This window comes from Ipomoea nil, unplaced genomic scaffold, assembly GCF_001879475.1.
Source record: "Ipomoea nil cultivar Tokyo-kokei standard unplaced genomic scaffold, Asagao_1.1 scaffold2700, whole genome shotgun sequence".
NCBI classification, from domain to species: Eukaryota; Viridiplantae; Streptophyta; class Magnoliopsida; order Solanales; family Convolvulaceae; genus Ipomoea; species Ipomoea nil.
Genome location: NW_017619128.1, coordinates 1059269 through 1077589, shown reverse-complemented (window position 1 = coordinate 1077589; position 18321 = coordinate 1059269).

Below are 18321 nucleotides of genomic sequence, written 5' to 3'. Positions count from 1 at the left end.
ACGAGATATTATTCCTTTTAGCCTGTGAATTAGAATATATGAATTTCGCCTAGTGTTGGTGTATTTGATGATTTTGGATATTTGGCTCTTGTGGTAGCCAGGAACTTTGTACCCAAGATTTATTATAGTGGAATATTTTGGTGGTGGTGGTCCCGTGGTTTTTCCCCGATTTGGGGTTTTCCACGTAAATCTTGTGTCCCTTGTATCTGTTATTTATTTTGGCTGTTTTGTTCCATCTCGTATTTGCGCTCTTGTCGGTCCTGTGATTTTATTTGTCACAGGTGGTGGGATTTTTCCCAACAAAGTTGTATCAGAGCCCTGGTTGTTGATCGTGTTTATTTGACATGGAGGCAAGTACGATAAATATGGTGCGGTTGAACGGTAGAAATTTTCACATCTGGAAGGCCAAGATGAAGGATCTTCTGTTTGTGAAGAAATTACATCTACCTGTGTTTGCAACTGCAAGGCCAGAAAATATGTCAGATGAGGAATGAGACTTTGAGAATCAACAAGTTTGTGGTTATATTCGACAGTGGGTCGAAGACAATGTTCTGAATCACATTGTCAATGAGACACATGCCAGGAACCTATGGGATAAACTTGAGACCCTGTATGCTTCGAAGACAGGCAACAATAAGCTGTTCTTGTTGAAGCAGTTGATGAATCTGAGATACAGGGAAGGTACATTGATCAATGATCATGTCAATGATTTTCAGGGTGTCCTTGATCAGTTGTCTAGCATGGGCATCAAATTTGAGGATGAGGTACTTGGTCTCTGGTTGCTTAATACTCTACCAGATTCTTGGGAAATATTTCGGGTTTCTTTGACCAACTCTGCTCCCAACGGTGTTATGACCATGGAAAATGCAAGAGTGGTATCTTGAATGAAGAGTCAAGAAGAAGATCTCAAGACTCCTCCACTTCTCAGTCAGATATTTTGGTTACAGACGATAGGGGGAGAAACAAGCAAAGGGGACAGAAGGGTAGATATAAAAGCAGAAGCAAGTCAAGATCAAGGCACAAGGATCTTGAATGTTATCATTGTGGCAAGAAGGGTCACATTAAGAAAAATTGCTTCAAGTTGAAAAGGGACCAGAAGCAAGACAAGAAAGATGATCACACAGAGAACCACGTTGCAACGGTTAGAGCATATTTACTTCTTGCTTGTAATGAGAACGCCGTCAACGTTGCATGCCATGAGACAACTTGGATTGTGGATTCAGGCGCATCTTACCATGTTACACCGAGGAAGGAATTCTTCACTTCATATACTCCAGGTGATTTTGGAGAGCTAAGAATGGGTGATGATGGTCAGGTGAAGGTGATTGGTACCAGCACAGTATGTCTTGAGACCAGCAATGGCACAAAGCTGGAACTTAAAAGTGTAAAGCATGCACCGGGTATCAGACTGAATCTCATTTCTACAGGAAAACTCGATGATGATGGTTTCTGTTGTTTCTTTGGTGATGGACATTGGAAAATCACTAAAGGCTCGCTGGTTATTGCACGAGGTAACAAGTCTTGTAACTTGTACTCTTTGCAAAGCTCTATTTTTGGTGATTCAGTGAATGTGGCAGCAAAAGAATGTGCATCAAAATTGTGGCATAAACGACTTGGCCACATGAGTGTGAAGGGGATTGATTACCTTGCCAAGAAGAATAAGCTTTCAGGGGTAAAGGAAGCTAGACTGGACAGGTGTGTTCACTGCCTGGCGGGAAAACAGAAAAGAGTTTCTTTTATGAGCAATTCTCCTTCGAAGAAGCCGGAGCCACTTGAGTTGATACATTCTGATGTGTGTGGACCAATGAAGGTTAGATCACTTGGAGGTGCATCTTACTTTGTGACCTTCATTGATGATTATTCTAGGAAACTCTGGGTTTACACTTTGAAGCACAAAAGTGATGTGCTTGGTGTGTTTAAAGAGTTTCATGTCCTTGTTGAGAAACAGTCAGGGAAGAAATTGAAGTGCATTCATACTGATAATGGCGGTGAGTACCGTGACCCATTTGATGAGTATTGCAGAATGCACGGTATTAGACATCAGAAAACTCCTCCTAGAACTCCTCAGTTAAATGACTTAGCAGAGAGGATGAACCGGACAATTATGGAGAGAGTCAGATGCATGCTTGATGATGCAAAGTTGCCTAGTTCCTTTTGGGCAGAGGCAGTTTCTACAACTGTTCATGTTATCAACTTATCTCCCGTTATTGCTTTGAACAATGAAGTTCCTGATAAGGTTTGGTGTGGAAAGGAAGTTTCTTATGATCACTTCAGAGTCTTCGGTTGTAAGGCATTTGTGCATGTCTCAAGAGATGAGAGATCTAAGTTGGACTCGAAGACTAGGCAATGCATTTTCATTGGTTATGGTCTTGATGAATCTGGCTACAAGTTGTATGATCCAGTTGAGAAGAAGCTTGTGAGAAACCGAGATGTAGTGTTCTTTGAAGATCAAACCATTGAAGATGTTGACAAAGGGAGAAAGCCAGAATCTCAAAACGACGGAAGTTTGGTTGACTGTGAGCCAGTTTCCAGCAAAGAAACACGTGATGTTGATGAGATTCAAGAGAATGGCTAGAATGGTGATCTTGTACCAGACCAGCAGGATGATACAGCTGATGTGGATGGTCATGTGGATGATGTTGTGCACCCGGAACAAGAAGTTCCTTCGCAGGTTCCAGTTGATCCTCCTAGAAGATCTAACAGGGAACGGAGACCATATATTTGCTACTCTTACAGTCAGTATGTGCTCTTGACTGATGGGGGAGAACCCGAGTTCTATGAAGAAGCTATGGAGAGTGAGCAAAAGAGACAATGGCTTGAGGCTATGCAGGATGAGATGAATTCCTTATATGCAAATGATACCTTTGAGTTGGTGAAGGCACCAAAGAACAGGAAAGCTTTGAAGAACAGGTGGATCTACAGATTGAAACATGAAGAAGGCACTTCAACTCCACGATTCAAAGCTCGACTGGTGGTGAAAGGTTTTAGCCAGAAGAAAGGTATTGATTTGATGAAATTTTCTCTCCTGTTGTGAAATTTTCATCCATTAGAGTTGTGTTGGGTCTAGCAGCTCGTTTGAATTTAGAAATTGAGCAGATGGATGTGAAGACAACTTTTCTCCATTGTGATTTGGATGAGGAGATATATATGGAGCAACCTGAGGGTTTCAAAGTCAAAGGGAAAGAGGATTATGTTTGCAGGTTAAAGAAGAGTTTGTATGGATTGAAGCAAGCTCCGAGGCAGTGGTATAAAAAGTTTACTTCCGTTATGAGTAAGCATGGGTACAAGAAGACTTCCTCAGACCACTGTGTTTTTGTAAACAGATTCTCTGATGATGACTTTGTTATATTGTTGCTCTATGTTGATGACATGTTGATTGTTGGTCGCAATGTTTCAAGAATTCAACAATTGAAACAAGAGTTGAGTAAGTCCTTTTCTATGAAGGACATTGGACCAGCAAAGCAGATTCTTGGGATGAAGATCATCCGTGACAGGCAGAATAAGAAGCTGTGGTTATCTCAAGAGAAGTACATAGAGAAAGTACTTGAGAGATTCAATATGAATGAGGCTAAGCCAGTAAATACACCTCTTGGTATGCATTTCAAGTTGAGCAAGAAGCAATGTGCTTCTAGTGAGAAAGAGAATGAAGAAATGCAAAGAGTTCCTTATTCTTCAGCTGTTGGTAGTTTGATGTATGCGATGGTATGCACGAGACAAGATATTGCTCATGCAGTAGGTGTTGTTAGCAGATTTCTTTCAAATCCAGGGAAAGAACATTGGGATGCTGTTAAGTGGATTCTGAGATATCTTCGGGGTACTTCAAGTCTGAGTTTGTGTTTTGGTACAGGGAAACCTATTCTCACCAGATACACTGATTCAGATATGGCTGGAGATGTTGATACGAGGAAGTCCACTTCAGGCTATCTGATTACCTATGCAGGGGGAGCAGTTTCATGGCAATCAAGATTGCAAAAGTGCGTTGCTTTGTCTACCACTGAAGCTGAGTTCATAGCATCTGTTGAGGCCAGTAAAGAAATGCTATGGATGAAGAAGTTTATTCAGGAGCTCGGGTTTGTTCAAGACAAGTATGTGCTCTATTGTGATAGTCAGAGTGCAGTTCATCTTGCAAAGAACTCCACGTTCCATTACAGGTCAAAACATATTGACACAAGATATCATTGGATTAGAGATATCTTAGAATGCAAGATGCTTGAACTTAAAAAGATTCATACAGATGATAATGGGTCTGGCATGATGACCAAATCATTCCCAAGAGGAAAGTTTGAGGTGTGTTGTTCTATCGCCATATCGCTGGGATGGCGATATCCTCCACATAGTCGGGAGGGGGAAATTTGTTGGGATTGAGCTTCCCTTCTATGTGGTAAATAGCTCAATTTGGACCAAGCCAATTTATATTCACTATAATATTTGATAGCTTCTTGAGGAAGTGTTTCTGACAATTATTTAATTGTCATGGGAGAAGGGGATATTGGTAGAAGTTGAAGGGTGGAAGTTGGGGAAAAGGAGTTTGGGTTGAAGTTGATGGGATGAGGTTTAAAGATAATTTCCTTCACTTGCTTCCTTCCCCTTTTCCCTTCTTATGTCGGCATAACAGCATTATAAAAAGGGGTAAGATCATTGTTTCTTACCAAGGAAGATTTTCCATTTCGGTAGTAGCATTAAGAAAAGAAAGAAGAAAAATTATTTTTATTCTTCTTTCGTTCACGGCAGTACGCAGAAACAGAAGGAGCATCATCATCTATTTCTTCTTCATCTTTGGCGTTATATTTGTCGTGGGTTTGCCGATCTCTTGGGTATTATCTTCATCAAATATTTTGAGGTCAGTTTGTATTTATTCCAGGCATCTTTTGGGTAATCTCGTAGTATTTGTATTCTTTTCATCTTGCTCGGGGTGGTTGAATATTTTAGGTACGAGATATTATTTTTTTTAGCCTGTGAATTATAATATATGTATTTGGCCTAGTGTTGGTGTACTTGATGATTTTGGATATTTGGCTCTTGTGGTAGCCAGGAACTTTGTACCCATGATTTATTATAGTGGAATATTTTGGTGGTGGTGGTCTCGTGGTTTTTCCCCGATTTGGGGTTTTCCACGTAAATCTTGTGTCCCTTGTATCTGTTATTTATTTTGGTTGTTTTGTACCATCTCATATTTGCGCTATTGTCGGTCCTGTGATTTTATTTGTCACAGGTGGTGGGATTTTTCCCAACAATAATAGTCAAAGTCATCAGATCACCTGCATTTTTTATTTACAACATGTGTTGTGGAGTTTTACTTTTTTGTTTGTTTCTTTGTTTTTTTTTTTTTTTTTTTTTTTTTTTTTTATACTTACCATTCAAACTCAATTTTATTTTATAAAATATAAGTCATATTTATAAAATAATATATTTGTATACTTATTGTACAATTATAACTAATTTTCTCGTTAACATCTTCTAAGCTTCAAGAGTGCTCTATTTATAGAGCATGGAGTGCAAAATTCAACTGAGTTTGAAACGTGTACTGTCAGCTAGTGATTTTTGAGATGATATGTATCCAGAGGTTAACGTTACATCCTTTTGCATTGCGCACCTTTGAATACTGGATATTAACTATTTTCTTTTTGGTATAATACTTTATTTTATCTCAAAATTAAAAGTATTTTTTTTTTCTTTTTTGCAGTTTTTCCAAATATGTCTTTTAATTTTGTTAGGAGCCTTAAAGATATCTAAAAAAAAAAAGTGTCTAACAACCCTTTTTATCAAATACATTCTTTATTTCTCATACTAGACCTTCAATCTTGATTATGCCATTTTGTACGGTTGTACCATTATTGATAGACCTAGGATCTGCTACACTGAACAAATATGCAATTCCTAAGAGAATTATACAAATTAGTTTCTTGTTTGAATATTAAGACATCTATTGGAAGACTTCAACATATGAATTAAATTAATGGTTTGCTATTGACTAGTTCTATTGTTAATCAAATTTGATAGGTTTTCTATTTGGCTGTTACTATCGCGATCTACCATATTATTCCGTTGAAAGATCTCCCAATTAATCTATTGGGTTCTGCTAAAATAAATTCTCTATTGATATCTATTATAAGATCTGCCATATAACTTCTGTACGTTGAAGTATAGTTCTACTTCTCAAGATCTTCTAAGTATTGTTTCAAAAAAAAATAAAAAAAATCTAAGTATTAGATTTTTGGTCGAAATATGCTAGTTGAACTTTGAACAAGAAGCCTAAGTCTTATTTTGTCCTTTATAAAGTAATCTAGGTTATCTAGCTAGCATAATAAGAATTACAACAGAACTTTGGGAGTCTTAGAGTTCCTAATGCATACATTATTAGGCTAATAGCACCCATGCAATTCTTCAAATTGCATCCAATGTGGATTACTCTTTTTAAAAAATAAATACATAAAATTGTCACATTGGCCACTTCTACAATTCTGACTGTTTGCATAATTGCAAAGTTTGCAAGTCTGATAGCATTTGTATTTTGTTGTTGTTGTTGTTATTGTACATTATTATTATTATTATTTTGTTAAAATATAAATTTTAAATAAATTATTATATAATTACAGTAATATTTATTTTAATTTAAATTTATAGTTTATAACTTTTATATTTAATTTAAATAATCAATTATATATTTTTGATATTTTGAAAATAATATTTATGTTACTTCTATGTATATACGCTTGAAAATACACAAGGCTACTTAATTAATTTGAAACAAGAAATATACAGTATTCAAATTTATGCAATGTTTCTCAATAGGCTAACAAATCGTCAAGGACAAAAACACTTGATCGAAGAGATATAAATATAATCGCATCCACGAGCATGTCAGTTGGTACTCGATTGGTAGATTGAGGGTGAGATATGAAATCGATTTGGTGGAGAAGAAATAAATGATTAAATTTATTTAAATATTTATAATATATATGTATTTATTAGCTTTTAAATTACAATAATTTTAATCATTTCAAAGTATTCCAAGTTTTAAATTTGAACTAATGTTATTTTTCATTAATTTAAATTATACGTAATATTAATTTTAAAACATTTTTAATAAATTTTTTCTCCAAATATTTGCCTAATACAAATTATTTTGTTTCAAATTTTGCAAAATAATTTGATGGAATTAGAATTTGTTTACTATTATTTAATATATTTGATTAATTTATATATTGATAAAAGAGATTAATTATTGTAAAAAAGAATTTTTTATTAATAAAAGAAAATAATGTTTTAAGGAAATGTGAAAGTGGACAGTACCACTTTTGATAGTGAAGAGAGAATTGCATGGATGGATGGTGACAGAAGATTTCATAAATGTAATAGCCTTAGCATCATCAAATTTTAAAGAACATTATTCCTAACAATTTTCCCTTTTTGATGATGCCCAAAACACTTAGCTAGAAATATCTAAACCTATTACTCTCAAATATTATGCACTGCACACATCTAGAAAACTTTCAATTTTTTTCATTAGCAAAATGAGAGTATAGATCAAACTTTTACATGGAGTTTGGCATAAAATTTATATAATTGATGGGGCTATGGGCCCATTAGATTGACAAAGTTTTACCTAAGAAGAATATAAAGCTAAGGACCGGGGGTGCTTGTGGGCTTGAAGGAGAGAAGGTAGGGAGGTCCAAAAAGAGAGGATGAAGGGGGTATTGGGTGTTGGGTGTGGAAAAAGGGGGCGAGTAAGCCCATGAGAGGGTGAAGGAGTAGGTGTTGGGCTAGGTGGGTGAGCATAGAGGCCCAAGGAGGGCTATGACCGGCGGCAATGGGGGCGGGAGGGGGGGGGGGGTGTGGGATGTGACCGGCCCGGTCGGCTGGCTCTTGGCTTGTTGAGGGAGTTCACCAGACTCCCCGAGCCATGTCGTAGCCAATGGGGGTTGAGTGTCCCCAACACACCGGTGGGGTGGAGAAAGGGGTACGACGATGATGGTGAAGGAGGGGGTAAAGAATGAAGGAGTGTGGTAGTGGAAGAATGACATGAGTGCATGGGACACATGGGTGGAGGAGATGAAGGGGAAATGGAGATCACACACTTGACAAGGGAGGGAGGTCTTGACACTATGAAATGGCCCTCTTGTCTTCCTCTTGATCATCACCATTTGGTTCACTATAGCCTATCTAGCTTGGTGGTAGGGATGAAAATTGGTCAGATCCCTTCATAGGGGCCTATGGCTTGTCTTGTTTTTGGCCTGAACTATTTAGTAAAAAAGGTCATGCTTAAACCTATTTAAAAGCTTGTTTAACTAAATAGGTCTAGACCTATATATACAAGGTTTGACATTCAAGCCAGGCTTGGCCTATTTAGCCAATATATTATATACCTAATATATTTTACCATTATAGCTAATATATTTATTAGGGGTGTGTTTGGTTCGCATATGTACCCACGTAATCACATGTACAAATATGTGATGAATTTGAATTATGCCACGTAAACCTAACCGCAGAAACACACCCCAAAAGTAATCCCACACAAATATTGAACTACCCTACAGACAGGTTCCTACTATGGGGGAACCAATAAAAGGCACTGCACGCACACGCCAGAACCATTGCACAGTACTGCACCCACCCACATCAGAATAACGGGAAAAGTAAACTGCAACCCCATTAGAATGTACCTAAAAGTGATACTCCGACCAGGGACTGCCACCCGTGTGTGCAGAAACATTCAGAAACAATCAAACGCACAATATGTTGAAAATTTATATAGTAATGAAGATTAATGTTTTCAGATGGACTACCATGAAAGCTTAAATAATATTTGTAGTTGTGGAGTTATAAATATTATTTTAGTTTGGTAGAAAGTTAATTGAAATACAGCATGTGGAGAATGAGTTTGACGGAAGACTTTGTCTATTTTCCAATATTGGAAATTGAAAGCTTTGTCCATTTTCCAATATTGGAATATGTTTCAGTTGGAGCTTTGTCCATTCACCAATATTGGAGATTGTTTCAGTTGGAGAATGAATATACAACTCGTGAGCTTTCAAACTTTCCAAACTTACATGCAAAATTGTGCTAGCAATTATAATATATAAATATATTATTCTTGCATAGTTATTTGCATGCAGTTCGTAACCTTTTATAAATGTTCATAATTACATATATAATCATGTTGAACATGATTTATGTAATTTATTTTCTCATAGGATAAATATATCAGTTAAGATATATTTTTGGAAGTTGGAATTTTAAACTACTGGTAACTTCCATGTAACCTCTCATAACCGTCAAAATATTTTATATAAATGTTTGGAGAGACATCTGAAAGATATATGAAAATCAACATGCAATTGATAATGCCAATTGCTACATATGCAATTAATTTGCAGGAAACCAAGATATTTCACAGGCTTACAATTCTACAGGAAATTCTAAAACAAAGCTACTTGAAAATTTCATTCATGTTCTTGTATCCCATAAGATTAAATCTTGAACCTTGTTGCTTTTATAGAGGGAGATTTAATGCTTATAGGAAAGTGATTACACTACGCCTGAAGATATCAAATGATCCAGTTTTTGTTCTATGTTGTCTTCTGTATTTTTGTTGTATCTCAAATGTATTACAGAATACAAGCACTTTTTTCCAACAATCTATAAGCTTTAAACTTATAAACCTGCTAAATGCAGTCCAAACAAATAATCCTTTCAAAATATATCCAAATTATTATATCTATGCATATTTTGAAGAATTAGAATGAACTAATTAACACCAAAGCATATACAAAAACTTGATGTATATGAAATTAATGTTGATTTTTAGGCAATAACAATCAACCGGGCAGAGATTATAAAAGCTCTGATACCAAATGTTAGATCTAAATAGTCTAATTATACTGAATATTAGTATACGAGAGATCTAACCTCGTATGAGCAGAAGCGATAGCCGTGTTGATCTCCAGCCACAGTTGATATTCCTGTTGTGTTGCCTTTTAACGGTAGATCGTTAGCCCTATTTTGCCTCATACCTGACTCAGAACCCTAGATGGTTGTGTATTGGTGTCTACTGAGCAGTATGAGTACCGTAACTAAATGTGCTATATCATCAATCATCCTGTATCCCATCAATCCAGGATTATATTAGGCACTGAGTCTGGTTGACTAACAACTTCTAGTTATTTAGTCTAACCAAATCACTTAATAAGCCTAGTCAACTTGCACCACTTAATTAAGGCCCTAATATATAATATATAATATATATTATTAGGGAAAATCTTACAGCAAAAACTATACTTGAGTAGGTTGAAATTTTAAAACACTTTGAAATGTTATAAAAAGAAATATTTATAGCAAAATATTGTGGACTACTTTAACTAAATGATTCACAAAAAAGGTGGGTAGAACTAAAATAAAAATATTTATAACAAAATATTGTGGACTACATTAACTAAATGATTAACGAAAATGGTGAGTAGCTAGAATTAAAATAAAGAAAAGAAGCTAAAATATAATAAATTGCTATAGATGGAATTCAAACCCATGCCTTTTCATTCATTTCATAATCAAACCAACTGAGTTGCTGAATTACTTAGTTATCCTTACATATAAATATATACAGTTAATACCTCCAATGGTCCTCCGAGTATTAGCCATATATCAGCTGTGGTCATCCAACTTTTAAACGACCACGAGAGGTTCTCATAGTTTTAAAAAAATAACCACCTGTGGTCCTCCGTTAAGTTTACTGTCAAAGGGACGTTTAGTTTGAGGACAAAACTGTCATTTCCGTATATTTCTTCCTTAAAGCCCTAGAGTCCATGTTGGGAGATGAAAGCTCAGTTAAAAGAGGCCACACCTAGGCGACGCCAGACTCGAGGGCGACGTCGGACTCGCAGAGCAATCGCCTAGGTGGAGTCTTCTTCCGCGAACACGGGTACAAACATGGAATAATAATGTTAGAGGAATAGGGTGTTAGTTGAGATGATCACTCTTAGCCTTAGGTTTAGGTGTTTGAAATCTATGGGTATGATTAGCTCTTGTCTTGTATAAATAGCTCTTCACTTCCTTATACATCTACACATAACATATAGAAATATACAAGTTGAGTTCATTGTTTAACATGGTATTAGAGCGAGATTGAGGTGACTGGGTAGTGGGCTTTGGTCGAAAAGAGGAGGAGGCACCGTCGGGAGAAGCGGAGCAGCCACTGGAGTTCTCACGCGCCGCCACGTGCCGGCGCGTGCGCACTGTTCCGGCATATTCTCCGGTAGAGGCTGGTACTGGCGGGCTCGTCTCTGTGAGCCCAAGAGGTCTGGGGTGGTGGTAGAGGCGCGTGAGGTCATTTCCGGTGATTTTTCCGGCAAAACGTGTTCGTGAGCCCATTTCATCAAGCAACAAAGGCAGCAGAGTTCGCCGGAGAGAAGGTTCCAAGCTCACCGGATCTGTTGTGCACGCCGGGAAGAAACAGAGAGTTGCACGTAAGAGGAATTGCTGCTGGTCGAGAGAGATGGAGGGAAACCAGCGAGAGAGACGACCGAGAGAGAGATGGTAGGGTAGGTCCACGAAGCTGGGTGGTCTCATGGCTACGAATAAAAAATGGCGTGGAGGTCTAGTTGATGAATGCTTCTGGAAATTAATTGGAAGCATAATGTGTGGTTCGGTCTGTGCTACTGACGAGGAATAATTAGGCAGTAGGTTTTTTTGTTTATCGTATTAATAAGTCTTGAGCATTGTGTTTGGTTTGTCATAGTTTGTCGCTCGTTTTAAGTTAATTTGGTATGGGAGCAATTCTAGGGTCTGAGTTGAGTCAAGTGCAGCTTGTTCAGTGTGCGTAAATAGGGGTGTTGCAGGAGTGGGCACGCACAGGTGCCAGGAGTGGGGCAGACCTGGCATATGCCGCAGGGGAGGCCGATGGCTGAAGAATGATTCAGAGTGAATCGGTTTACGTGCATGCACCAGGGAAACGCTGTGGTGTTAGGCAGCGCTGATAAGGGTGCATGGTGAGAGGGACAGGTGCACTGTGGTCTAGCAACACTAATGGTTTGTGGAGTGAGAGGCAGGTGCGCTGTGGTGTTAGGCAGCGCTGATAAGGGTGTGGGGTGTGAGAGGCAGGTGCGGCGTTGTGGTGATTGGCCTAGCTTTTGTTGGTTCCGTAGAAGCGTTGTTAGTGCGACAAGGAGCGTTGTGGACTGGTTTGGCACAACCTGGTTCGAAGGTTGTTCGAGTGGTTCAAGACTTGGGCGTTAGCCTTGGAAGTTATGAGTCTAGGTGTGGAGTCCTACGGTTCATGTGATACATATGTAAAAAGTTGGATGCTCCAACTTGCGGGGGAGTGTTAGAGGAATATGGTGTTAGTTGAGAGGATCTCTCTTAGCCTTAGGTTTAGATGTTTGAAATTTATGGCTAGGATTAGCTCTTGTCTTGTATAAATAGCTCTACACTCCCTTTTACATCTACACAGAACATATAGAAATATACAAGTTGAGTTCATTGTTTAACAAATAAAATCTTGAGAAAATCTTGAGTTCAACAGAGAACAATTAAAACACTAAGAAAAATAAAATCTTGAGAAAAGGGAGAAAGTAGAGTTCCTGCTCTGCCTCTTTTCTATGTTTTTTATTTTTGTTTTTGGAACCGACAGAGAAGAGACAGGGAAGGATTCTGGCCAAACACCACCGATGCCGTCGAGTTCGACCAAACAGACGGAGAAACAACCGCGACTAGCAGCGGCGCTGGCCTCTGGCTTATTTCCGACGAGGCAACTTGGGCGGACCGAACCAGCAGCTGCAGTAATGGTGGCGAGACCACTGCTGAGCCTCGCTGCTATGCTTGTAGCTCTCATCTGCCGTCTTCGCTTTCAGAAACTGCACAGAGTTCTTCAGATCGTGCGACTTCGAGGCGCCGCAATTCAGGATGGACGAGAACATGGTCTCCAAGTCGGAGCTCGAGGAGCCGTCATTCACCATGAAGCTGTCCGCCGCGGCGTTCGCGGCGGAGAAATTGGCGACGGCGCCGTCCATCATGCCGACGAATAAGGAGCTCGGAGCTGAGCGGTATCGCATCAGCCCGCTGCTACTTTGGTGCTGATAAAGATCTGAACCCATCATTTCTTTGCTCTTCGGGAACTCATTGCTCTGCATATCCTTTTGTAACCGGAATTAGCAGGCGGGAACAAGAAGTTGCTGGCGCTGCCACTGGTCAACTCTCTGGAAATCAAAGCTTCTGATGAGCTAAACATGGGCGCAATATTTTTCAAGAATCATCGAAGAAATATGATTATTTATGGGTCTGAACGAAGAATGATACAAGGTTATGGAATTTGCACTTTTGTTTTTCTTGTGTTGGGCACACAATAACAAGGCATCGTCATATACTTCCAAAATCTACTGCACCATGAATGTGGATGCGAAAATCAAGTAAAAGGACAAGTTTTCCCACCAACTTAACACCATTTTGACAGAAAATCTAACGGGAGGACCAAGGGTGGTTGTTTTTTAAAATTCGGAGGACCTCGCGGACGTTTAGAAGTCGGATGACCACAACTGGTATATGGCTAATACTCGGAGGACCATTGGAGGTATTAACTCTAAATATATATTAAGGAATGGGGGAGGGGTGAGTGGGGGCTCCACCACTGCAAGTGTTGAGTGTAATATGTGACCAACAAATAGAACATAACAATTGATTGGATAAGTACCTAATCTAAACAACAAGATTGAATTGTGCAGGAAATATCATATAGTTAAGTAATCTATCCTAGTTTCTTCTTCTTTATACACTTGAGTCTGTCTTCCTTACAGCCCCATTACGGCCACAACACAACCATAGCCCCCATTACGGCCCCTCGGGGGAAACCTAACAATACCAACACACAAGCAGCGCCAACCTTACGCCCATACCACATTTTTGTCCACGGGGAAAAACACAGAAACACACAGAAATGGGAAAATAAAATTTGTTAAAAAAAACAAAAAAAAAAAAAAAACACCGGAAATTGAAGCAAATCGGGAATAGCAAAAAAAATAAACAATTTCTTTATTAAACTATCACAACAAATCTAAACTAAAATAAACAATTAATAATAAAATTTCTAAAACATATTACAAATAAATAAAATTAAATTAAAAACTTAAAATATATATATACACGTACGTACCTTGCGGCAGGAGACCGGCGTCGATGATGCGGCAGGAGTGCGGCGGCGACCCTGCGGCATGGAGCGGTAGCGGCGGCGGCGGCGGCTGGGCTGGAGACCGGTGGCGGAGGCGACACGACTGGAAACCAGCGGGGGCGACGTCTGGACCGGTTGTGCGATGAGAAGAAGATGACGACGAGCGACGGCACTATGGGGAAGACGACGAGGGAGAATGGAGAGCGGCGACAGTGGGTGCTGGGGATGTTTTTGCGTGGTTTGGAGACTGACGAGGGTTGGGGGTGTGTTTTTTCAGAAACCCTAATAATATGCGTCCAAAGTTGCCAACTTTGGACGTATATTATATTTACGTGTCAACTATATGTGTCAAGGGTGCAAGAACTTCAGACGCATATAGTTTCTGTAAATACGCGCAGCCCAATAATGTGCGTCCAAGGTTCCTAAACTTTTGACGCACATTGTTTCATATTTAAAAAAATAAAAAAAATTAATTATATAGTGGCATTTTAAATACAAAAACACCACTGCCTCCCACATTACACGTCCAATGTTTAAACTTTGGACTGTATCCTTTGATTTTTTTTGATATTTTTTGTAGTAGTGTATATATATTATTTTTGTGTAAAATCGACTTATTCAACCAACATGCCTTATTCGAGCAACTGATGGGAAAAAGAACATTTCTACAATGGTAAAAAGTGTTTAGCTTCATTTTTGTTTTTGAATTTCTTCTGATCTTGTTTGATTTTCATTGGACAGTACATTTCAACTAGTTCTTTTCTGGATCTTGTTCTAATTTTCAAGAACCAACCTTTAATGTGTGAATGGGAAAATATTATGCTTTAGCTTTCCGTACCCTTTGGATAAGAATTAGGAAAGAAGTTTCACATAATTATAAGTGGTTTTTTGCTTCATGCTTGCTTTGTTTTTAAAGCTCTGAGGCTCTTAGTTAAAAAGTAGCTAGGCAGTTGTTGAATGTTTGCGTTGAAGTTCAATTCATTTGTAGATTGTTGATTACAAAATGTGAGATCTTACTCCGCGTTTGCTTTGCAATGGAGTTACATTATTTGCTTAGATTTTGCAAATAAGGTTCATTATTTCTGCAAAATGTAGTAAGGGTGTGTTTGGTTGGTGGGTTTTGCCCATAGGAATGGGTATGAAAGTGATTGTTGTTGTTTGGTTAATAGGTTTATAGAACACTACTATGGGTTTCGAATATCCCATCAATTGAAAAACCCATACCCAAATATAATAAGGATTTCATTCCCTTATTTGTTTTCAAGCACTACTATTAGTAACTATTCCCATTCCACCCTATTACCAAACATGTTAAATACTTTCACCAAAACTCATTACCATTACCAAGTATTTGATACTCATTCCGATTCCGATTCCTATGTCGAACCAAACGCACCCTAAGTTCTCTCAATGCCACTCCATGACTAAAGCATCTTATAACACTGACAAGTTATAAGATGCCAGAACGGCTAAAATGTTAAAGGTGCCATTAACTAATTGATTTTTACTCAGAGACGACCTAAATGCTTCTTTTTACTTGACTTGTCTTATTCAAGTAGAAAATTAATGATCAATGCTTCAACTATTCAGCTACTTTATTTTTATTTTTATTTTTTTTTTTTACTTTAGCATGATTGGAGCTTTATATATTGTTTCTATTCTATATGTTAAATGATATCTTTTTTTTTTTCTTTGGTCCATCACAGAGTTAAGTACCACCTAGTGTGAAGTTTACCATTACAGCAAAAGGTGCATCTTAATAAAAGGCATCCTATCCCATCTACTTGTGATCTGGATATTATGACATCATATCAAAGAGAAGGCCCTTTACTGCTGATGGGAGCCACTCTTATGTTGAGGACATACAACATTCTTAAGGTGCGTATTAACTCAAACTGCGTGTACAACCTATCAAGCAACTTATAAGAACTTTAACTTGTAATCTCTTGTCATAACTCATAAGCATAATTGCAGAAGCTATAATCAGATTGAGCATGCAAAACAGCTTGTTAATGAAGTTATCAGTGAGCTGAGGTATATTGGTCATGCATAACGTTGTGGATTAATTCTTGTCATACAATTTAAGTATTGTGTTTAGTTTGTGTGTTCATTTTTTCACTATCCTTTGGTGCCTGTCAAGATAAATAGCCTACACAAATATGCTCAAGGGTTACATACTCATTGCTGGACATCAGCGGTTGCATACTCATGTCAAGGGTTACGTTACATACTCAAGTCACTTGAGTGGTCTTATTTAACTTTATTTTCTGAATATGTATATTGGAAAAGCCAAATAGAGGAGAAAATTGAACTTTAATTTTCTCTTTAAACTTGTTCTTCGTCTTCTTCTTTTCGGAATGGAAGTTTCAGATTCAATTTGTGCAGCATATGATGATTGAAACAGCTGAATATGAAATAGCTAAACAACAATCCCAAAGTGAGAGCAATCACCCTGCAGGACAATACTCAGTGTAACTGTGTAAGATCAGATCAGAGCTTTATATAGTCCAGATGGCAGTTCTTACATGTTGAATACTAGCTGCAATATTTGCATGAGATTCTGAATTTGAATTTTAACAAGCATTTGCAACAAAATTTTGGTTTTATATTGCTTGTTTTGATCCCATCCATGTTGATATATATATATATATATATATATATATATATATATATATATATATATATATATATATATATATATATATATATATATATAGGGATGCACTCAGGTGCGAATAAGTGCTCAGGAGGGAAATGCGAACGAATCAGCACGCGACACGTGTCCAGATCTAATAACTTAAAAAAAAACGCGATGGCATTTTCATAATTAATTGAACATCGAAGTGCAAGTAAAATCACTTACAAGTGCACCTACTTTCACCTATAAGTGCATGTAATTTTGCCTTGTTAGCATTCACTTTCCGCAAACATTCATGCACCTGGGTGTGCTTATAACTATATGTGGAACTATTTATAACTATAGGTGTAACTACTTATAACTATAGGTGCACCTACTTTCACCTATAAGTGCATGTAATTTTGCCTTGTTAGCATTCACTTTCCGCAAACCACTAGTACAAAAAATATCAATAAAATCTAATAAATCGCGTCCAAAGTTCGAACTTTGGACGCCGAATGTGTGGTGCGGTGGCAATTTTGTAATTAAATTGCCACTGTATAATTTTTTTTTTTTTTTAAATAATTCGCGTCCAAAGTTTCAAACTTTGGACGCGAATAATTAAATGCGGCCAAATTTCGCGTCCAAAGTTTGCAACTTTGGCCGCAAACCATTTAATGCGGATATAATTCGCGTCCAAAGTTGCGAACTTTGGACGCGAATTATATTTCTAATCCCCCCAAATCGATCAGTTCATCAGATAGACCTCCAACCCTAGCAATCGACCTTCTCCATCTCCCACTCCCGTTCGCCGTCCGTCCGCCGCCCGCCGTCCGCCGTCCGCCGTTCATCGCTCTCCGCTCTCCATTGTTGCTGCCTCGCACGCCAACCACCGCCGGTCGCCGCTGCTGCTCGCACGCCCACCACCGCCGGTCCTCGCTGCTGCTCGCACGCCAACCACCGCCGGTCGCCGCTGCTGCTCGCACGCCAACCACCGCCGGTCGCCGCTGCTACATCGCACGCCACCACCGCCGCTGCTACGAACGCCGGCCGCCGTCTCCGTTCATCGCCGCAGGTACGGTGCGTTTGTTATTTTATTTTATTTTTTTTCGAAAATCATTAATTATTTTAATTTTTTTTTTGTTATTTGTTATTGTTGTTTATTATTGTATATACAATGATTGCTTCCTCTCCATTCCAAGCTACTAAAGAATAATGCATATAATCTTACTTAGGATTAAAGAATTTTGTTATGTTTTGGTTTGATGTCATCTCTAAAGTGGTTTTAAGATTGGATTAGGTTAATTGTGAATTATTAATTAAGTATAAAAGCAAGCATTAAGGATGTGAAACGTGGAGGTTTATTGTATATACAAATTTGTTGTGTATTATTGTATATGTTAGGCATTATTGACAAATTCGTTGTGTATTATTGTATATATGTTAGGTATTGTTGACAAATTTGTTGTGTATTATTGTATATGTTATGCATTGTTGACAAATTTGTTGTGTATTATTATATATGTTAGGCATTGTTGACAAATTT